The sequence below is a fragment of the Mobula birostris genome, chromosome 8 (genome assembly GCF_030028105.1).
Source record: "Mobula birostris isolate sMobBir1 chromosome 8, sMobBir1.hap1, whole genome shotgun sequence".
Lineage (NCBI taxonomy): Eukaryota > Metazoa > Chordata > Chondrichthyes > Myliobatiformes > Myliobatidae > Mobula > Mobula birostris.
The window spans coordinates 73583581-73607921 of record NC_092377.1 but is presented as its reverse complement, the minus strand read 5'-3'; positions in this window follow the sequence as shown (position 1 = coordinate 73607921).

The window sequence follows — 24341 nt, the reverse complement described above, 5'->3', positions numbered from 1 at the left end:
TTTTTTTACTTTGTCGTGGCTAAGTACATACATATAATTACAGCATTAATTTTTAGACTCAGTCATTGCTAATTCAGCAATAGATCTTCTGCAATAGTTGCCACATGATGATCCATCTAACAACTAATTACCAGGAAAATCAGCACGCATTAATAATTTTAAAACCAATATGATTTTGTATCAAATCTGGAAGTAACTTCATCAATGCCTAAGGCTGTTTGCCTTAACGTTTACTTTATGTAATTTTTTATGCCTACTGCAACATTCATCTCAGCATTTCAGATTAAATATATCACATTTCAGTGTCCTCCTCACCAAAATAGTAAAGATAGCAGCCAGGAGTCCCTGATCTCATATTGGGAGGTTAACCAATGTACTGCTGCCACAAAACAACAAACTTTACATCTTATGCCAGTCATGCTAAACCCGATGATGATTCTGTGTCAGTTCTGTATAAAGCAGGACAAGATCGGTAAATACTCATCCCAATTATATCATCTGCACTTTAAATGAAGTGCTTTCAATGAATTGTCCAAATGGTTAACTCAATTTAAGGGTTAAATAAAGGATCATTACTAACTACATACGATTTAATATAAGCATTGTCTCAAGGGGGACAGGGAGGAGCTCCATATCCTTAATCATGGGAGAGTTGAACAGGGAACATATTTCAATATAGCAAATTTTGTGAATTAGAACATGCTGCTCTAATTTCACAAATCTCCAGTGACTTCCCAAGGGAAATTGGTAAATAATTGTAAGAAGAACTGGTGGATATTGGGAAAAGGCAGAGTGTGCTCTGGAATGGTTCTTTCGCAGAACCACTGGTGGTTTACTGGGTAAAAAAGTCTCCTTTCATGTTGTGTCATTCCATGATTCCCTGATTTAATGCAATGTGCACATCCAGTTCTGGGTAGAAAGGAATTTCCAGAAGCAAGTTGTCCTGGTGCTTACACAGTTTGATCTGAATGTTGCTCATGGCTTGATAGGATTTGATAACTCCAGAATGTCCACCTTCATAAGTAGGCTAGTTCATTAATTAGGTTTTGACGTTGACCAATTAAAATTAGTCATTTTTGGCAGTTTTTGCCAGTTAGGGGTGTGTGTGTGTGTGTGTGTGCGTGCGTGTGTTATTGTGGCTTAGTTGTTTGGATTCATAACTAACATTTATTTATCCACTACTACCTAACTACCCCTGAGAAGGTAAACTACTTCAGTCCTCCTGGTGAAGTTACTGCCAGAATAGTATTGGTTAAGGTGTTCCAGGATTTAGATGCAGCAGTGAATAAGGAAGGCTGTTCTGACCTGACTTGGATGGGGACTAGAGGTATTGGTCTTCCTATGTGCCGAGGGACTTTGTCCTTCTTTTTCATAGAATGATGCAGTAGTAACTTGCTGAACTACTAACTCAAAAATTATTGCAGAATTGGAACTTGAATTCAGTTTGCAAATAATCCTAATTTTAAATATAACAGTTTCAATCCCACTGGTGGTGACCGCAGACCTATTTTCCAGCCAATGAAGAATTCCTTTGAAATTGCTTTATCCGATCCACGGCACTTAATGAGCACACTGCAAGATTCCACAAATGTCACAATCAGCAAATCTTCTCATTCACTCTTTTGATTAAATAATAAATATTATTAGCCAGAATTAAGGAAATAACTGTCTTGGATTTGATTGAACTGATACTATGAATGTGAGTCCTCAGTTTTGCAGCTGATGTCAACATTCAACCTACTTATGATGTTTCCAGATGTCTGGGAGACTAATAAAATGCATTTGCTTTAGTAGTTCTGGTGGTGATTTATTATGCTCCCGGTACTACACACTGTTGGCCACGGACCAATATGTTGGTATGGGAATGGGGATTGAAATTAAAATGGTTGGTCACTGTGAAATCCTGCTCTTCGCAGATGGAGAAAAGGTGCTCAGCTGTGATCTTAATGTGGCAAAATATCCCAAAGAATCCCACAAGACAGTAATCAGACACAATCTAACTCTAGACCACATAGTCTCACTAATGTAGAGGAAGCCACAATGGGAGCACCGGTACAATCGACAACCCCAACAGATTTGCAGGTGAAGTGTTGCCTCATCTGGAAGGGCTGTTTAGGGCCCTAAATGGGGATGAGGGAGCAGGTGAATGGGCAGGTGTAGCACTTCTTCCGCTTGAGGGGGTAAGTGCCAGGAGGGGGATTAGTGGGGTAGATGGAGTAAGTTGCAGGGAATGATGTGCTGGATGCAAAGGCTGATGGGTGGTAGGCAACCTCTACAATCTTCAATGGGATGCTACCACCAAACACGTTGTTATCTCCCTCCCACAACTCTCCACTTTCTGCAGGATCACTCTTTTCATGATTCCCTTGTCCATTCGTCCCTCCCCACGAATCTCAGAATGGCAGCTGGGGAACCTAAAGTAGAAGATAGCTTTGGTAAAAATACTATGATTGTTATGATCATTTATCCCATTCTTTAATGTACATCAGGGAAGGAAATCTGTCATTCATACCTGGTTTGGTCCATATGTGACTCCAGGCCCACTAATAAAGTTGTCTCCTCAGTTCACGGACAACAACAGATTACTAATAAATCCCAGCAACTTGTGCAAGGTTCCACTAAGAACAAATACAAAAGGATCCGTGTTTTGCTACCACAAAGGTTCGTAATGCACAAGTAAATGACATTTAAAAGAAAAGATTATGAAAGAGGGACAGGAGAACTTATGGGCCAATTTTGCTACTTAGCTTGCTCATATGTTATTTTAGGTAAATAAAATGAATACAATCTTAAACATCCATATTTTTAATATAAGGACTGTTATATTCCACTACACCAATTATTAAAATAAGATGAAGTATTCTGTCAGCAAAGAGAAATTTGTTCATTTAATATTGAGCTAACTTGGAAGTAATCATTCTAGCCACTAAGCTGACAAACAAGAAAAATTGCAGTGAGTTACACAACATCAGAATGAATAATGAAGTGTGACTATATGTATAGAGTGAACTTGAGGGTCTCTGCCGGTCAAAGTTGGCCATGGGTGTTGTGTCCTAGCTGTCCAGATACCCAAGCCAAGGCAGTACAATATGGAGAGCAAGCTGTTGCCCATGCAGCAGGCTCCCCCTTGCCATGCATCTGATGAACCCAAAGGAATGGCAATAGACTGATACGACTTGGAACCAGTAGCATCGCAGGAGTTGCTAGTCAACATTGAACTCAACGTAGGACTTCCTTAGGGGCTTCAGCTCCAGACTTTTCCCTCGGGGTTTATTCCCAAAGCCTCCCCCATGAGTGAGTATCGCCACAAGGCAGCGAAGGTTTGAGATCAGAGTTTTCCTTCTCTTAGATTAACTGCCAACCACGGCTAATGAGCCCCCTCTGCCCGAAGTGACTGGTTTTAAGGCGCCAGTACACTGCCTTTGCCCCTCTCCTGTCAGTAGAAACAGTTCCGCCGGGCTTAGCCGCAGAGCCACCCATGAAGGCCAGGAGCTGGACATGGCTGTCAGAGGCTATTTGAGGCGCAGGCCATTGGGAGCATTTAATAGGGAGTGGGAGCTTGTCCCCATTACCAACCCCGGCTATAAAAATCTTAAGGACCCTGTGATCTTAAAGTGGCAAAATATCCCAAAGTATTCCACAGGACAGTAATCAGGCACAATTTAGCTGTAAACTACTTAAAGAAATAAAAGGCAGATGTTTAAAAGATGGAATTAAAGGAGAGGTGGAAAGATGGAGAGGCTCAGGAAAGAGAATTCCAGAGCTCAGAGTTTGGAGAAGTGCCAGTAGTGACACAATTAATAATAGCCTAAGGAGATCCAAACCATCCTTACTGATAAGACATCTGAGGATATCTTTCTGAACAACATACAAAGTTAGATCATGTTTACTTGTCATAAATAAGTACAGTGAGGCACTTGCATGTTTAGCACCTGATTGCTAAAGTGAGATCAGATCAATGTTTGGATGAATTAATAATGCTTGACCCTGTCTGGAAAACAATTTTCACCCAAGTTACAAAAACTGGGAATACAAAGTCAGATTGAAAATCAGCTTGGCTTTGGCATGTTATTTTTTTGCCTGATGACAATCAAGTTTAAAACAAAACAATATTTAGAAGATAATTTTAATTCATTCTGCTCTTCGTGCTTGCAGTTGGCAGTTCAGCTTTTGAGTTGTGCTGGTTCAGATGTCTATCTGGTTTTCTCAAGTAATTGAAAGAACAACTGCAGGAGGACAGATTACGCGGAAATTGCTCTTCAGCGGTTTGAAATGGCTGTAAAATTATTTATGTAAGTGATTAGATCTTGTTGAATTTTCCAAGAGAAGGCTCATGTAGCAGAAGAATAAAATGGCAACACTTTAATTAAGAATACCAGCCATTTTTTTCCCATCAGAATCAAAAGATTGTGATGAGATAAAGCTATAATTGAAAAACAGGTAAATGGTAGACATGAGCTACAACAAAAATCACCCTAAAGCATTGCCAATACCTATCGTATCTAAATAAATGTTGCATACATGTGAGAGTGAAATTCTTGATTAAATGATAAGTCACATCTTGCTGTGTTGTTTATCTTTTTGACAGAAAGATCAAAGCCTATATTTTCCCCAGATATCCAGTAGACTTCTGCAATAATATATAAAAGCAAGAACATAAATCTGAATGGATGGCTGTCAGAGGTGGAACAATGAAATTTGCCAAAGCTAGAACTAGGGAGCACCAAGTTCTTGGAGAGATTCAGAGAAAAAGAAGTTTACAGAGATAATGCCGTATATTCGGTAACTTCTTCAATGACTTTATAGTATACATACCAATGAGAGGGAGATTTTAATCACTTTGCATTTGTTAGTTTACTTTTCAGTATTTGCATTTGCCAAGTAAAATAGCCAAGATATGCCACATTATCAGATAGATATTTAAAGATGAAGTTAGGAAAGGAGTTTCTGCTTGAGTTGATCAACTAAGTTATAATCATTTCATATTTACATCATATAACTTGTTTAATAATTTTGAAAAATTATGATAATCATAATGAAAGTATACACATTATTTTTTTTATCAGATATGCGACAGACAAACCTATGAAAAAAACCTGTGAAAAGAAAAATACTTGAGTTGGAAGTGACTTGAAATATCAAAGTTACAGTAAGCTTTTTGAGCCACCAATAATAAAGCAAAAGATGGTTTCCCATTTGCCTTTAATAATGATTTATTATTTTGATTGATTTCCTTTTCTTAAGTTTGTTATTTGTTTTTTCTATGTAAATATTTAAGTGTAACATTAAGTATCTTGAGTTCTGTTTCACTTCTAATCTGATTTAGTCTTTGATCATTGTTTGGGCTGCAATCTTGGGATATGACATAAAAATCTGGCACATTCTGGGATTATAATCCATTACAGAAATGAATACATGTAAGGGTTAATAATTATAGTCAACATACTAATATCTCTCTCTCTCTCTCGCCATCACTTAGAACATAGAACATAGTACAGCACAGTACAGGCCCTTCGGCCCACAATGTTGTGCTGACCCTTAAACCCTGCCTCTCATATGGCCTCCTACCTTAAATTCCTCCATATACCTGTCTAGTAGTCTCTTAAATTTCACTAGTGTATCTGCCTCCACCACTGACTCAGGCAGTGCATTCCACGCACCAACCACTCTCTGAGTAAAAAACCTTCCTCTAATATCCTCCTTGAACTTCCCACCCCTTAACCTTAAAGCCATGTCCTCTTCTACTGAGCAGTAGTGCCCTGGGGAAGAGGCACTGGCTGTCCGCTCTATTCCTCTTAATATCTTGTATACATCTATCATGTCTCATCTCATCCTCCTTCTCTCCAAAGAGTGAAGCCCTAGCTCCCTTAATCTCTGATCATAATGCATACTCATAATCCATCACTGATCATAATACATTTAAGGAGGAGGGAGAAGAAGATGGCAGCGCGACGCAGCGCGCGTGGCCATCCCGAATGATATCATATGTGTTAACTAGGGGCCGTGCACAATCCTGATTTGATGGAGACAGCCATGAGAAACACAGAGAAACACCTGGAGGAACTTCTGAAATGCCCACTTCACTGCCGCTGCTACTGTGTGATCAAGAATCTCCGGAGGGGAAGGCCCCAAATCCTCAGCTTTGCCTATTGTCTGTTGCCGGGGCTAGGGTCGAAGCGCTCGGCAGAGATGATGCTCGGTGATGAGGCTTGGAGTTTTCGGACGGACTCAGAGTCGGACTGTGGTCAGATGCTTCCAGGATGCTGCATCGGCAAGTTTGCGGCGCTGGAGGTTCACCGTCTGCGTGAGATGATGAGACCTTCAAGAGACTTTGAGACATTTTACCGTGCCCATGGTCTGTTCTTTATCAAATTACGGTATTGCTTTGCACTGTTGTAACTATATGTTATAATTATGTGGTTTTTGTCAGTTTTTCAGTCGGTTTGTCATGTGTTTCTGTGATATCATTCTGGAGAAACATGGCATCATTTCTTAATATATGCATTACTAAATGACAATAAAAGAGGACTGCGTGTCCTCATAATATAATCTAATCTAATACTCTCTAAACCAGGCAGCATCCTGGTAAATCTCCTCTGTACCCTTTCCAATGCTTCCATATCCTTCCTATAGTGAGGCAACCAGAACTGGACACAGTACTCAAAGTGTGGCCTAACCAGAGTTTTATAGAGCTGCATCATTACCTCACGACCCTTAAACTCTATCCCTCAATTTATGAAGGCTAACACCCCATAAGCTTTCTTAACTACCCTATCTACATGTGAGGCAACTTTCAGGGATCTGTGGACATGTACCCCCAGATCCCTCTGCTCCTCCACACTACCAAGTATCCTGCCACTTACTTTGTACTCTGCCTTGGAGTTTGTCCTTCCAAAGTGTACCATCTCACACTTCTCCGGGTTGAACTCCATCTGCCACTTCTCAGCCCACTTCTGCATCCTATCAATGTCTCTCTGCAATCTTTGACAATCCTCTACACTATCCACAACACCACCAACCTTTGTGTCGTCTGCAAACTTGCCAACTCACCCTTCTACTCCCACGTCCAGGTCGTTAATAAAAATCACGAAAAGTAGAGATCTCAGAACCGATCCATGTAGGACACCACTAGTCACAACCCTCCAATCCGAGAAGATGGCAGCGTGCCTGCATGTGTGTAGCTCTGCGGTGAAAAATGATATCGTATATATTAAATGGGGCCGTGGACAATTCTGATTTGATGGCGAATGGACGTGAAAGCACAGAGGAACAACTGGACAAATTTCTGAAACGCCCGTTTGCTGCTGTCATTACTGTGTGGTTCGGAATCTTTTGGAGGGTAGACCTCAAAATCCCCGGCCTTGCCTGCTTTTGGCAACCGAGAAGGAGGTCGAATCGTTCGGACAGAGATGGCGCTCAGTACTCGGTGTCAGAGAGCTGATCAGAGCTCAAAGTTTTCGGGTGACTCAGAGTCGGATTGTGGCTGGCATGGCAGGGAGAGTTTTTCTTCCTTCTCCCGTCTGCATGAGATGTGGGATATTTGAGAAACTTTGAACTTTACTGTGCTCACGGACTTCTTCATTAAGTTATGGTATTGTTACACTGTTTGTAACTATATGTTATAATTATGTGGTTTTGTCAGTTTTTTCAGTCTTGGTTTGTCCTGTGTTTTGTGATATCACACCGGAGGAAATAATGTATCATTTCTTAATGCATGAATTACTAAATGACAATAAAAGAGGACTACGTGTCTTCATAATCATACTACCTCCACCACGACCATCTGCTTTCTGCAGGCAAGCCAATTCTGAATCCACCTGGCCAAACTTCCCTGGATCCCATGCCTTCTAACTTTCTGAATAAGCCTACTGTGTGGAACCTTGTCAAATGCCTTACTAAAATCCATATAGATCACATCCACTGCACTACCCTCATCTATATGCCTGGTCACTTCCTCAAAGAACTCTATCAGGCTTGTTAGACACGATCTGCCCTTCACAAAGCCATGCTGACTGTCTCTGATCAGACCATGATTCTCCAAATGCCCATTGATCCTATCTCTAAAAATCTTTTCCAACAGCCTTCCCACCACAGATGTAAGGCTCACTGGTCTATAATTACCTGGACTATAACTACTACCTTTTTTGAACAAGGGAACAACATTGGCCTTCCTGCATTCCTCCGGTACCATTCCCATGGGCAACAAGGACATAAAGATCCTAGCCAGAGGCTCAGCAATCTTTTCCCTCGCCTCGTGGAGAAGCCTGGGGAATATTCCGTCAGGCCCTGGGGACTTATCCACCTTAATGTATTTTAACAACTCCAACGACTCCTCTCCCTTAATATCAACATGCCCCAGAACATTAACCTCACTCATATTGTCCTCACCGTCATCAGGTTCCCTCCCATTGGTGAATACTGAAGAGAAGTATTCATTGAGGACCTCGCTCACTTCCACAGCCTCCAGGCACACCTTCCCACCTTTATCTCTAATCGGTCCTACCTTCACTCCTGTCATCATTTTGTTCTTCACATAATTGAAGAATGCCTTGGGGTTTTCCTTTACCCTACTCACCAAGGCCTTCTCATGCCCCCTTCTTGCTCTCCTCAGCCTCTTCTTAAGCTCCTTTCTTGCTACCCTATATTCCTCAATAGACCCATCTGATCCTTGCTTCCTCAACCTCATGTATGCTACCTTCTTCCACCTGACTAGATTTTCTACCTCACTTGTCACCCATGGTTCCTTCACCCTACCATTCTTTATCTTCCTCACCGGGACAAATTTATCCCTAACATCCTGTAAGAAATCCCTAAACATCGATCAGATGTCCATAGTACATTTCCCTGCAAAAACATCATCCCAATTCACACCCGCAAGTTCTAGCCTTATAGCCTCATAATTTGCCCTTCCCCAATTAAAAATTTTCCTGTCCTCTCTGATTCTTTCCTTTTCCATGATAATGTGAAAGGCCAGGGAGCGGTGGTCACTGTCCCTCGGATGCTCACCCACTGAGAGATCTGTGACCTGACCCAGTACGTTACCTAATACTACATCTAGTATGGCATTTCCCTTTGTCAGCCTGTCCACATACCATGACAGGAATCCGTCCTGGATACACTTAATAAACTCTGCCCCATCTAAACCATTGGAATTAATCAAGTCCAATCAATATTAGGGAAGTTAAAGTCACCCATGATAACAACTCTGTTATTTTTCCATCTTTCCAAAATCTGCCTCCCAATCTGCTCCTCAGTATCTCTGCTGCTACCAGGAGGCCTATAGAATACCCCCAATAGAGTAACTGCTCTCTTCCTGTTCCTGACTTCCACCCATACTGACTCAAAAGAAGATCCTGCTACATTACCCACCCTTTCCTCCTTCTCTCTCTCTCTCTTTTTCTCCCTGTCCTTCCCTCTCCCTCTCTCTCTCTCCCACCACCTCTCTCTCCCTCCACCTTTTCCTCTACCTCTAGCTCTCTACCAGTATCTCTTTCTCTATCTCTCCATCTGCAGCAGGGTGGCCATTGTGATAAACAATTTTACTGCTATTTTAAATAAGGAAATTTACAGAGAGGAACACAGCCCGTTTTCTGTTTGTCTTCTCAGACAGGCAACTAATTCCAGCTAGCTGAATACACAAGGTAAGAATGACATGAAGGGTATTATGTACATGTGTGTCAGTACGAATGGGTATGATTGCTGTAAAAGACAGTGAGTGACATAGCAGATGAGAATCCAAACTGATCACAAAATGAGATTATCAGTTAGATCTGTAAATATAAAATGAACATGTAAATCATTCTTACCAAAGCTGAATAAAACCAGAGACAAATCTGAAGCCAATTTCGGAAGATTTTGTTCAACATGGGCTGTTGAAATATTTTTGTTAGGGTTACTGAAAGAGTATTTACACAGTGATTGAGAAAATATTATTTTTTTGTGTTAAATGAAGCTACAAAAAAGGGCCAGGGATATGTGGGTAAGAGCATATTCTGAAGAACATCAGGAAAGAATCATTAAGAATAGTTAGAGTCATAGATTCATACACCGTGGGAACAGGTCCTTCAGTGCAGCTTCCCTTGCTGACCACGATGCCCTATACAAGCTAGACCCATTTGCCAACATTTGACCTCTAACCTTCTAAACCTATTCTATCCATGTATTTGCCCACCTGTTGCTTAAAAGTTGTTTTTGTATCTGCTTCAAAGTTGGTATTGTACTTGCTTCAACCATTTCATCTGGCTGCTCATTCTGCATCGATACCACCCTTGGCCTGAAAATTTGTCCCTCAAGTTCTTCTTAAATCTTTCCCCTCTTACTTAAACCTAGCCCTCTAGTTCTTGATACCCCCAATTCGAGAAAACACTGAGTACTCCTTATGATTTTAAGCTCTTCTATAAAATCACCACTCAGTCTATTATGCTCTAAGAAATGAAGTCCTAGTTGTCCATCCTCATCATATAACTCAGTCCCACAAATCCAGGAAGCATCCTTGTCAACCTTTTCTGCTCTCTTTCTAGTTTAATAATATCTTTCGTATAGCATGTTTGACTAAAACTGGAAATTATACTCCAAGTACAGTCTCACCAGTGTCCCAAACAACTGCAGCATGACTTCCAAGTTTTTATAATCAATACCTTGACTTATGAAGTCCTGTGTGCCAAAAGCCTTCTTTACTACCCTGCCCCCCGTGACGATATGGTCTGTGAACACTGTCCTTGCTACCCCAGGTCACTCTTTTTTACAGCACTTCTCTCGGCCCTGCTTTTCACAATGAAAGCCTTACTTGGATCTGACTTTCCAAAATGCAGTCAGTTATCAAAGATGTGATAACAGCACATTCGGAAAGCGGTGAAATCATCGGACAAAGTCAGCATGGATTTGTGAAAGGAAAATCATGTCTGACGAATCTCATAGAATTTTTTGAGGATGTAACTAGTAGAATGGATAGGGGAGAACCAGTGGATGTGGTATATTTGGATTTTCAAAAGGCTTTTGACAAGGTCCCACACAGGAGATTAGTGTGCAAACTTAAAGCACACAGTATTGGGGATAAGGTATTGATGTGGATAGAGGATTGGTTGGCAGACAGGAAGCAAGGATTGGGAATAAACGGGACCTTTTCAGAATGGCAGGCAGTGACTAGTGGGGTACCGCAAGGCTCAGTGCTGGGACCCCAGCTGTTTACAATATATATTAATGACTTAGACGAGGGAATTAAATGCAGCATCTCCAAGATTGCGGATGACACGAAGCTGGGCGACAGTGTTAGCTGTGAGGAGGATGCATGGTGACTTGGATAGGTTAGGTGAGTGGGCAAATTCATGGCAGATGCAATTTAATGCGGATAAATGTGAGGTTATTCACCTAGGTGGCAAGAACAGGAAAACAGATTATTATCTGAATGGTGGCCGATTAGGAAAAGGGGAGGTGCAACGAGACCTGGGTGTCATTATACACCAGTCATTGAAAGTGGGCATGCAGGTACAGCAGGCGGTGAAAAAGGCGAATGGTATGCTGGCATTCATAGCAAGAGGATTTGAGCACAGGAGCAGGGAGGTACTACTGCAGTTGTACAAGGCCTTAGTGAGACCACACCTGAAGTACTGTGTGCAGTTTTGGTCCCCTAATCTGAGGAAAGACATTCTTGCCATAGAGGGAGTACAAAGAAGGTTCACCAGATTGATTCCTGGGATGGCAGGACTTTCGTATGATGTAAGACTGGATGAACTAGGCTTATACTCGTTGGAATTTAGAAGATTGAGGGGGGATCTTATTGAAACCTATAAAATTCTAAAGGGATTGGACAGACTAGATGCAGGAAGATTGTTCCCGATGTTGGGGAAGTCCAGAATGAGGGGTCACAGTTTGAGGATAAAGGGGAAGCCTTTTAGGACCAAGATGTGGAAAAACTTCTTCACACAGAGAGTGGTGAATCTGTGGAATTCTCTGCCACAGGAAACAGTTGAGGCCAGTTCATTGGCTATATTTAAGAGGGAGTTAGATATGGCCCTTGTGGCTAAAGGGATCAGGGAGTATGGAGAGAAGGCAGGTACAGGGTTCTGAGTTGGATGATCAGCCATGATTGTACTGAATGGCGGTGCAGGCTTGAAGGGCCGAATGGCCTACTCCTGCACCTATTTTCTATGTTTCTATGTTTCTATGCAACTCCTCGCACTTATCCGAATTAAACTCCATCTGACATTCTCAGCCAACTTACTCAGCTGATCAAGATGCCCCTGTAAAGTTTACTAACCTTCTTTATATTACTTATTACCTATCTGCAGACTTACCATGCCTTGTGCATTCTTATCCAAATCATTGATATAACAATGGGCCCACCACCAACCCACAAGGAATATCACAAAGTCACAGGCCTTCAGTCCAAGAGACAATCCTCCACCATCACCCTATGCTTTCTGTCTTGAAGCCAATTAGCCAGATGTCCCTGGATTCCATGCAACCTAACATTCCAAAACAGCCTATCCTGTGAAACCTTATCAAAAGGCCTTACTGAAATCCATATAAACCATACCTATCACCATATCTACCTACCCTGGTCAACTTTCTCAGTCATCTCATAGAAAACCTGAATCAAGTTCATAAGACATGACTTCCATGCAAAGTTCCATGCTGATACACCTAATCAACTCCTGTCTTTCCAGATGTATATATATCCTGTCCCTCAGCATCCTCTTCAGTAACTTGCCTACTCACAGATTTGAGACTTACTGACCCAGCACTCCCAGGTTTTCCTTTGCTACCCTACTTAAATAGAGGCACAGCATTTGATACCCTCCAGTTGACCAGCACCTTGTCTGTGGCTAACAATGATGCAAATATCTCAGATGGGACTTCCACAATTTCTTCTCTGGCCTCCAATGGTGTTCTTGTATAAACCCGTTCAGGACTAGGAGATTTGTTTACCTTCATACCTTATAAGACACCCAGCACCTCCTCTCCTCTCCTCCACCCAGCAGACTCTCCTCAAGACCTCCCCAGTTGCTCTTCCTAGTTACAAAATCTTCATGTCTTTCTCTGCAGTAAAACCAGAGGAGAAATATGCACACAACAACAGGAATTCTGCAGATGCTGGAAATTCAAGCAACACACATAAAAGTTGCCGGTGAACGCAGCAGGCCAGGCAGCATCTCTAGGAAGAGGTGCAGTCGACGTTTCAGGCCGAGACCCTTCGTCAGGACAGGCAGCATTTCTAGGAAGAGGTGCTGCCTGGCCTGCTGCGTTCACCAGCAACTTTGATGTGAGAAATATGCACATCCTCTTTAGTCCTTTGGCTTTTGAGGAGTTCCATTCACTCAATATTTACTCTTCTTCACTTAACAAACTTATAATAGATGTCCTTCTTCTTCAAAGGAAAGGGCTTTCTTTCCTCCACCATCAACACTGCCCTCAACTGCATCTCTATCGTTTCGCCCCATCCTCCTGCCACCCTATCAGAGATAGGGTTCCTCTTGTTCTTGCCTCCTACCCCACCAGCCTCTGTGTCCAGCATATAATTCTATGCAACTTCTGCCATCCCCAATGGGATCCCACTGCCAAGCACATCTTTCCCTCCTCCCCCCCACTTCCTGCTTTCCACGGGAATTGCTCCCTACGCAACTCCCTCGTTCATTCGTCCCTCCCCACTGATCTCCCTCCTGGCACTTACCCTTGTAAGTAGAACAAGTGCTATACCTGCCCCTACACCTCCTCCTTCACCACCATTCAGGGCCCCAAACAGTCCTTCCAGGTGAGTTGACATTTCACCTGTGAGTCTGTTGGAGTCATATACTGTGTCCAGTGCTCCCTGTGTGGCCTCCTGTTTATCTTCAGCCCGGTATCTCTTTCACCAATCAACTTCCCAGCTCTGTACTACATCCCTCCCCTTCAGGTTTCACCTATCACCTTGGGATCTTTCTCCCCTCCCCACACCTTTTAAACCTACTCGTCATCTTCTTTTCTCCAGTCCTGCCGAAGTGTTTTGGCCCAAAACATTGATTGTACTCTTTTCTATAGATGCTGCCTGGCCTGCTGAGTTCCTCCAGCACTTTGTGTGTGTTGCTTATGAGGTCTGCTTGGATTTTCCTTTATCTTTTCTGCCAAGGAATCTCATACTGCCTTTTCGCCCTCCTGATTTCTGTCCTGAGTACACTTCTGTATCCTTTATACTCCTCCAGGGGAATCACTTGCCCCAGCTACCCGTACCTGACCCATGCGGCATGGTAGGATGCAGTTAGCGTAACATTTTACAGCACCCGTGACTGGGATTCAATTTCCGCTGCTGTCTATGAGGAGTTTGTATGCTCTCCCCGTGACCACATAGGTTTCCCCCAGGTGCTCTGGTTTCCTCCCACATTCCAAAGACGTATGAGTCAGGATTAATAACTTGCGTTGGAAGTGTAGTGACACTTACTGGCTGTCCCAGCGCATCCTTGGACTGTGTTAGTCATTGACAAAAAAGATACATTTCACTGTCTCTTTGGTGTTTCGATCTACAGTACATGTAGCAAATAAAGCTGATCCTTAAATCTTTTTTTTCCTGGCCAGAGCTTCAATATTCCTTATCATCCAGAGCTCCCTACTCCGACCAGCCTTCTCCTTCACTCTAACAGGAATATGCAGACCTTGAGCTTTCACTATCTCAACTTTAAAAGCCTTCCACTTGCTAGTTGGTTGATAAATTTCTCTGCCTTTCTTTCTGAACATTAGAGATGGTCTGATAGTTACTCGGCGTTGAACAGAGTCATAGAAAAGCACAGCACAGCAACAAGCCCTTTGGCTCATTGAGTCCCACCCGAACCCATGCCTACTCCCACCAACCATAGAAAGTGCAGTACAGAAAGTTATTTTTACCCTCTGCCTGCCCACCTTGGCCCATTTCATTTTCCCCACTTTCCCATCAATTGCCCTCATTCCCAGATTCTGCCATTAATCTATACCTTGGGGCTGGGGGCAGTTTACAGTGGTCAACATTTTGGGATATGAGAGTTAAGTGGAGCACCTGGAGAAGCCACACAGTCACAGGGAGCTCTCCAGTTTATTGTTCAATGCACAAGTACAAGTTTCAAAGGTATATATAATGTCTGAGAAATGTATACAATATACATCCTGAAATACTTTTTCTTCACAACCATCAACAAAAACAGAGAAGTGCCCCCAAAGAATGAACGACAGTTAAATGTTAGAACTCCAAAACCCCCCCAGCTCTCCCCTCCCATGTGTAAGCAGCAGCAAGCAATGATCCCCCTCCTCCACCAGCAAAAAAAAGCAACAGCACCCACCGCCAAGTACTCAAGCAGTCAGCAAAGCATCAGCAAAGCCTCAGATTTGCAGTATCCCACAGACTACTCGTTCACCCGGTAATCCGACATACCACATGCTCTCGCTCTCCCTAATAAGGAGAGAGTGTCTCCACTTCACAGCAAGAGGGGAGACATAACAAACAACTTGCTGATTTACGAAGGTAAAAGTCCGTTGCGTCGCTTCTTCCGAGCTCTGTGCCCAAAGAACTTGGGTCTCTGGGCACACAGCCAGCAGCCGGCTTGCTGCTTTCGATCTTCTGTCTCCCACGACACACCCTGCAGCGACACCAACTTTTGATCCGCCCGTCTCCAGAGCCACGAGATCCTGGATCTCCGAAGGTGAGAGAAGCTCTTAGGCCGCATCCTTGGCATATCGAATAACGGCCAGTCGTGAAACCCCAAGAGCCAGTCCCATTCCTGCAAAGAACCAAAGTCAGCATGTAACTCTAGGTCAAGGTCTTCAAAAGAACCCTGAAAGGGAAAAAATAGAGATATTAAAGATGGAAACAGAGCTGTTTCCGAAGATGCAAGCAAAAGAGTTGCTATTAGGCACCATTATCTCCTCCTAAGCTCCTCCTCAAGTGTGTACATGGTTAATGAAAAAGTTAGCTGCAGCAACAACATGGTATTGTTCACCGGAAAGACATAAATTAAATATTAACCATACACAGTTTTTTACAAAAGAAATCACAGTTGAATCAGATTCAGGTTTAATATCACTGGCATAGGTCGTGAAATATGTTGTTATGCGGCAGGAGTACATTGTGATACGTAATGATAAAAACAGTGAATTACAGTACGAAGAGAAAATACTTTTTAGAGTTTAGCTTAATAAGTAGTTCAAAAAAAAAGACATGAGGTATTGTTCATTGGTTCAACGTCCATTCAGAAATCTGATAACAAAAACATGGTGTATTTTATTGTACAGTGATTAGAGTGGCCATAGTGTTCAGAATTGAACTGGAATTGTGAAGCTGTGAGGCAGCAATTCTACCAGCTGTGACCCTGTGGTGCATGAAGAAACTTGTGCCCAATATTGGGTTCAAATCCATGGCCCTGAGCTTAGAAGTCTCACGTTCTGCCAGCTGAGCAAGCAGGGCTGTAACAATTTTGGCAAAATCTGGAAAAGGGAAAGGAATTATGAACCAACTAATGTGCTGCTGCTCAAGGTAGCTGAGGTGATAATCCTTTTGCTATGTAATTACTCTCAATTTGAGGAATTCATTAAAGAAGATATTGAAATACCTTCAAAAATATCAAACTATTCTTGGAATTAAAATGGAAGATTACTTTGGGGAACATGGGTTGATATAGTTACATACCATTTGAAATGTTGTTTAGTTTCTCCAGTTTGTGCTCATGTTCTGGCTGCAGAAACTGGTCTCATTGTTGGCTATATGATTTGAAATTTAAAGCTCTGACCACTAGGGGTCTAAATCATAGTGATGTTTGGTAAAATTGCAAGGTTTTGAAAAAATTTTGCAGACAAGTTGAAGTACAGGATTTACAAGTATAGACAGCTGCCGTCAGCTGGAAACAATATGCTAATTCGATAAAAGATTTTTAATCAATTTCAAATATGTAATGCTGATTAAGAATAAAAGCAGATAATTTAGGGAGTGAAAATTTATTAATTACTAATAAGGTGCAACTGTTGCAAGTGAGACTCGTGAATATTCTGGATCCAATTCTCAGCACTAAGAATTGTAATAGGTGGCACTCTGTAGTTAAATAATGAAAAGAGCTTATTTCATTCACAGGTCACTGCAAGATATCATCATCTTTTTTTGTTTTGAAAGAATACAACCTTTAATCATGCACATATGAATATCCAAAGATGCAAAACTGGAGGAGCTTAATCTGAGTGCTACACTAGGCTGTGTCCTCTGCTCCCTATACACCAGTCACGCTGTGGCCAGACATTGAAAAAGCCTATGATATGATGTGGAAGGAAGGATTATTAATTAAACCGCACAAGATGGGGGTTGGTGGGAGAGTTTTTAATTGGATTAAAGATTTTTTGTTTGGTAGAAAAATTCAAGTTCGGATTGGATCAGAATTATCAAAACATAGTGGAAAATGGCACACCTCAAGGTAGTGTGATTAGCCCGTTACTTTTCATCATTATGATCAATGATGTCTTCACAAAGGTACCAGTGGATATAGGTAGGTCACTGTTTGCGGATGATGGGGCCTTGTGGAAAAGAGGCAGGAACATGGACCATATAATCAGGAAACTACAAGAAGCAATTGATGAAGTGGTGGAGTGGTGTTATGATTGGGGATGTAGATTTTCGGTAGATAAAACTCAAACTGTATTTTTTACCAGGAAAAGGGTTGAGGTAGGGAAGAAGTTAAGGATGTATGGGGTTGAATTAGAAAGGGTGGCATCATTTAAATTTCTGGGAGTTATATTTGATTCACGATTAACATGGGCAGACCATATCAGGAAAGTTGAGGAGAAATGTAAAAAAGTAATAAATGTGATGAGATGTTTGACTGGTAGGGAATGGGGAGCAAGTTGTTCAGCTTTGAAGAGAATGTATGTGGCTTTAGTGAGATCTGTATTGGATTATGGAAATATAGTATATGGATCAGCAGCTAGGTCTCTTATAAGGAAACTGGATGTGATTCAGGCTCAGGCCTTGAGAGTGTGCAGTGGGGCTTTTAAAATGTCACCAGTGTCAGCACTGCAGGTAGAAATGGGAATAATGCCTTTGGAACTAAGAAGGATGCAACTGATGGCAAACTACTGGGCTAACTTGCAGGGGCACAATGATTCTCACCCTACTAAAGGAGTGTTGCAGGAGTGCTGGGAAAATGGGAGGTTTCAGAGGGATACCTTTAGTCGGGTAGGGAATGATATCATGAAAGAATGTGGAGTGTTTGATCTGAGGATAAGTCCTTCAGTAGTTTATCTGGTTGTAGCTCCATGGAAGCTTGTATGGCCTGACATAGACTGGCATTTGTTAGAGGTAAAAAGGAAAGAAAGATATAAAACAGATTTGGTAAATGCATTTAACTGTCATGTGATGGAAGAGTATAGTGATTATACTCACATTTATACAGATGGTGCGATGGAACCTGAAACAGGAGTGACAGGGTTTGGGGTGGTAATACCAGCAAAAGAAATTGGAATCAGCAGAAGAACATCTAATAAATTAGGGGTGTTTACAGTGGAGATGCTGGCAGTGTTGGTTGCGTTGCAATGGGTGCAGAAAGCCAGACAAGCCAAAGCATTGATATGTTCAGATTCATCCTCAGTTCTAGCAAGTTTAAGGTCTTTTCACACAAACAGTCAGCAAGATGTACTTTACGAAGTCCTTCAGTTAGTTACAAGAATTGCAAATCAGGGAGGTCAGGTAAAATTTCTATGGGTTCCAGCACATGTAGGGGTGAAGGGGAATGAGAGGGTGGATGAGTTGGCAAAGAGGGTGTTAAAGAAAGAAAATGTGGAAATGCACATTAGTATCAGTAAAGCAGAGGTTAAGTGTGTAATCTGGGAAAAAGTCAACCGAATGTGGCAAGAAAGATGGGACAGGGAGGGGAAAGGGAGGCGTTTATATCAAATACAAAAGAGTGTTGCAGTTACTAGGGTAGGTAATGGAAACAGAAGAGAGGAAATTGTGTGGACTAGGTTAAGTCTGGGGCATTGTGCATTAAACAGAACATTGAAAATGATAGGGAAACACCAGACAGGATTGTGTGAGGAATGTCAGGAAGAGCAGTCAGTAGAACAAGTAGTTTTGTGTTGCAGGAAGTATGGGATACAGAGAGAGATGATGAGAAATAAATTAAGGGAGTTGGAGATGCAGGAATTCACATTAAAAGGGTTGTTGGGCATGGGTGAGAGAGCACAAGTCCAGGTATTTTTAGTGTTTTTAAGGGGTACAGAGGTTTTTTATAGAATATGACGAATAAACAGGAATAGGATACTAGGATGGTCAAAGATGGGAGGGTGAAGTGTAGGTTTGTATATATATATATATATATATCTGTGTGTGTGTGTGTGTGTGTGTGTGTGTGTGTGTGAGATTGGGTGAAGGGATTTAGAATGTATGTCTAGTGCACATTCTGGAGCAGAGGGTGGCGGTAATGCACCATTAAGCTGGATGCCAACCGCCGTAAAACAAGATACAGACAGACAGACAGACTCTGCTCTCACTGCCAACTGTGCATTTGTAGATGATACCACCATAATTTTTTAAGTTCACTTACAGCAGTGGTCCCCAGCCACCGGGCTGCGGACTAGTACCAAGCCGCAAAGCATGTGCTACCAGGCCGCGAGGAAATGATATGATTTGGCAATATGAAATGATATGAGTCAGCTGCACCTTTCCTCATTCCCTGTCACGCACTGTTGAACTTCAACATAGGGTTGCCAACTGTCCCGTGTTAGCCGGAACATCCCCTATATTGGGCTAAATTGGTTTGTCCCATACAGGACCGCCCTTGTCCCGTATATCCCCAGCTAAGGTAGAGCGTTCCTATGAAACCGTTCGTAAGTGGAAATGGCGTAAAGCGAAGAAGCAATTACTATTAATTTATATGGGAAAAATTTTTGAGCATTCCCAGACCCAAAAAATAATCTACCAAATAATACCAAATAACACATAAAACCAAAAATAACACTAACATATAGTAAAAGAGGAATGGTATGATAAATACACAGCCTATATAAAGTAGAAATAATGTATGTACAGTGTAGTTTCACTTAACAGAATCGGGAAGTTTAAGCCAAAACCGATTTGTAGAAAAAAAACGACACGTACACACACAGGTGCCCGCGCAAGGCTTCATGGTCATGGTAGTCTTTCTCGGGGTAAAAACAAGTGTCCCGTATTTGACCGCTACTTTTGTCCCTTATTTGGGAGTGAGAAAGTTGGCAACCCTACTTGAACACCGACACCACCCCCCCCCGGTGGCCGGCCCGCGAGAATATTGTCAATATTAAACCGGTCCGCGGTGCAAAAAAGGTTGGGGACCCCTGATTTACAGGATGTGGGCATCACCAGCTAAGCCAGCATTTATTGCCCACCCCCAGTTGCCCTTGAGAAGGTGATGATGAGCTGCCTTCTTGAACCACTGCAGTCCCTGAGGTGTAGGTACACCCACAGTGCTGTTCGGGAGGTAATTCCATGATTTTGACCCAGTGACAATGAAGGAATGGTGATATGTTTCCAAGTCAGGCTGGTGAGTGACTTGGACGGGGATTTCCAAGTGGTGGTGTTCCCACATATCTACTTTTCTCATCCTTCTAGATGGCAGTGGCTGAGGATCTGGAAGGTGCTGTCTTAGGAACTTTGGTGTGTTGTTGCAATGCATCTTGTAGATGGTACACACTTCTGCAACTGTCCATTGATGGTGGAAGGATTGGATGCTTGTGGAAGAAGTACCAATCAATTGAGTGTTGATAGAGCTGCACACATCCAGGCGAATGGCGTACTCCATTACACTCCTGACCTGAGCATGTGGACAGACTTTGGGGAGTCAGGCAGTGAGTTACACGCTGTAGGATTCCTAGCTTTTGACCTGCTGTGGTAGCCACAGTGTTTATAATGGCTAGGCCAGTTCAGTTTCCTGTCAGTGGTAACCCCCAGGATGTTGATAGTGGGGGATTCAGTGATGGTGATGCCACTGAATGTCAAGGGATGATAGTTAGAGCCTCTCTTGTTGGAGACATTCATTGCCTGGCACTTGCGTGGCTCGAATGTTACTTGCTATTTGTTAGCCCAGGACTGGATATTGTCCAGGTCCTGCTGCATTTGGGTATGAATGGGTTCACTATCTGAGGAGTCACAAATGGTGCAGAACATTGGGCAGGCATCTGCAAACATCCCTACTTTTGGCCTTGTGACGGAAGGAAGGTCATTGATGAAGCAGGTGAAGATGGTTGGTCCTAGGACACTCCTCTAAGGAACTCCTGCAGCGATGTCCTGAGGATGAGATGATTGACCTCCAACCACCACAACCACCTTCCTTTGTGTCAGGTATGATTCCAACCAGTGGAAGAATTTCCCCTTAATTCCCATTGGTTCCATTTTTAGCTAGGGCACCTTGATGCCATATTCAGTCAGATGTTGCCTTGATGTCGATATTGGGCCATATTTCAGATGAGTCAGAGTACAGAAAGGAGACAGAGAGCCAAGTGACATGGTGTCATGACAACAACTGTTCCCTTAATGTCAGTGAAACTGAAGAGTTTATCATTGACTTCAGTAAAGGGAGGGGGGTGGTGATTACATGCTCCTGTTTACATCAGTGAAGCTGAGTTTGAGAGGGTTGAGAGCTTTAATTTATGAGGAGTAAACTTTGCCAACAGCCTGTCCTGGTCCAACTATGTAGACACAACAGCTAAGAAAGCTTAACAGTGCCTCAACTTTCTCTGGAGGTTAAAAAATTTAGCATGTTACTATTGCCAGTAGAAGCATATGGGTGAGGACCATGTACAGATCTTTGGCATAGAATGCATAGAACCATTCAGATTAAGGCACTGTGTTTTGAAGGGAGCTTGTCACCGGACAGTGAAGCCCACTTGAGCAAAGCAGAGCAGTTAAACACTGGAAGATAGGTTGGCCAAGGCATTGTAAATGTTGTACATTAAGATAAGGTCATGTGATTCAGAGTTGCTGGTAATGGTGAAACTGTGTGATCGTAGATGTGAGTAGGCAGTGCAATATCACTTGAACTAGGATCTCATTGAGAGTGAATAATACTGACAAAGAACGCAAGTGCATTGACATAAGGAGAAAGTTAAATGCATTGTTCAAGAACTGCATCAGTGGCTGCCCAGTTGTAAAAGGAGGCAGGCTGGGCATGGGGCTGGACTCCCGAAGTTGGTGGTGTGGGACCTAAGGCTCCTGACACTCCTTTCCAATGGCAGCAGTGTAAAGAGAAGAGCAGATCCTAGATATAGATCTTTTTTAAAAAAACATGGAGAAAAAATTTGTTATTTTCTTTGGGTCAGGGCAATTTAATGATTCAAAATTAAATGAATTAAACTGAGAAATCCCTGACACCAATCTGATACCTGAGTGAACTGGAGATTCAAGCCTTTCCATCATTATTCTCCAAAAAGGCAGCAGAGACACAACAGTCTAATGGCCTCCATCCATGTTGTATTATTCTATGTGCAATATGATGGCATTTAAGACAATAAGAGAGGAGAGCAGAATTAGGCCATTTGGCCCATCGAGTCTGCTCCACCATTCCATCATGGCTAATTTATTATCTCTCTCAACCCATTCGCCTGCTATCTGCCTGTAACCTTTGACCCCCTTACTACTCAAGCAGTACATCAACCTCTGCTTTAAGCACATCCAGTGACTTGGATCCACAGCTGTCTGTAGCAGTGAATTCCACAGATTCACCTTTGCACATTGAAATCCATTTTGGAAATTGAGTTCCAACGAAATCAGAAGTAGAGTACAACATATATTTGTCATTATCTCTTACAACTCTGGCAGGTGACCAGAAGAAGAATTCTGCTCATCAAGACAGTGCAGTCAATTAAATCTGTACTCTACAACTCTTTGTTCATTTGTGAATGCATATTCACAAAAGCAAATTAACCTCAAGTGATCAGGATCATAACTTGCTTCAGTCAGAATCTACTGTCACCAGCTTTCTGAAGAGGACAACAATCAAAAATGAGTGAAGGGAAGCTAGGAGATGTCATTACAACTCCCAGAGAATGAAAACCTTAAAGTTTAATATAAAATAATAGTATTTTCATCTCCCTAGTTGAATCCAAAGTAATGGCTTAAGTTTCAGTGAGATTACTTTGAACTCTGAGATTTGACACCATGATTTATTCTATGTATTAGAACTCAATCAGATAGTTAGAATTAAAGTAGTTTATAATACTGATTATTCAACAAAAGTGTACTGTCCGTTTAAATCTGTGTGCTGCATATGAATACTTCGGCATTAAATATATACGTAATAACATAAAATATAAAATTCATAAAAATGCTGTACATTTTGCATTGAATTTGTATAAACAACAATCACAGTCAGTGAATAACAGTAGAGGGATTAAACTTGGAATTAGCCTAAAGACCTGGACTTTCCAGTTAACAGCAAACCCATCATCAAACTTCATATTGCTTCATATTGCATTGGTTGTGAATGTGTACAATTTTGTTATCATACAACTCTAATGGAATACATGAATGAGTCTCAATATTTATGCAGACATACAGTAAACAGATTGGATATTTTTATTGGATGAATTATCTAGTTTTTACACTGCACTATTTTCCAAGTATTGAATAGCATGCGGACTCTAAACAATATCAAAAATACTCTATCAAATAAGCCTGCTATTTTTTGCTATACACTTTAAGTAAAACCATCTGGAACAGATGGTTCCCACAATGATAAGTCTTGGATAATAACATATAACGAACTGGTGTGAAGATTTGCCAGAAAAAGTCAGCTTTTACATTCAAGCACAAAAAAGGGAGAATATTAAGTACCTTCATGCTCCAGGTCTTCTCTCCCATGTTTGAACTTTTGATTTTTACCCACTCCTGAAGATGAGGGGCATGTATATCTTTCATGGAGTATTCACAATGCAGCTGGCATTGAGAATTCAGGCATTAAGAAAATCTTGCCATACTGCAATGTTGTTTGGCTGTGTAGGCCTTAAGTATCTCCCTCTGAAAAATAACAGTGAAACACACTGTCATAGTTCCTCCTCTTGTCTTTTTGTTCATTCCTGACTTTTCTTATTCCAGTCCTGATAGCTTGGCATTCCAAGAGTACATTTGAAATAAAATTGTTAAATTCCTCTTTTTTTAAGATCCATGAAAGTCGGATTATGCCTGTTCTGAAGAAGTAGTGGACGGAGAAATGCCTACAGAACATAGAACATAGAATAGTACAGCACGGTACAGGCCCTTCGGCCCACAATGTTGTGTCGACCCTCAAACTCTGCCTCCCATATAAGCCCCCACCTTAAATTCCTCCGTATACCTGTCTAGTAGTCTCTTAAACTTCACTAGTGTATCTGCCTCCACCACTGACTCAGGCAGT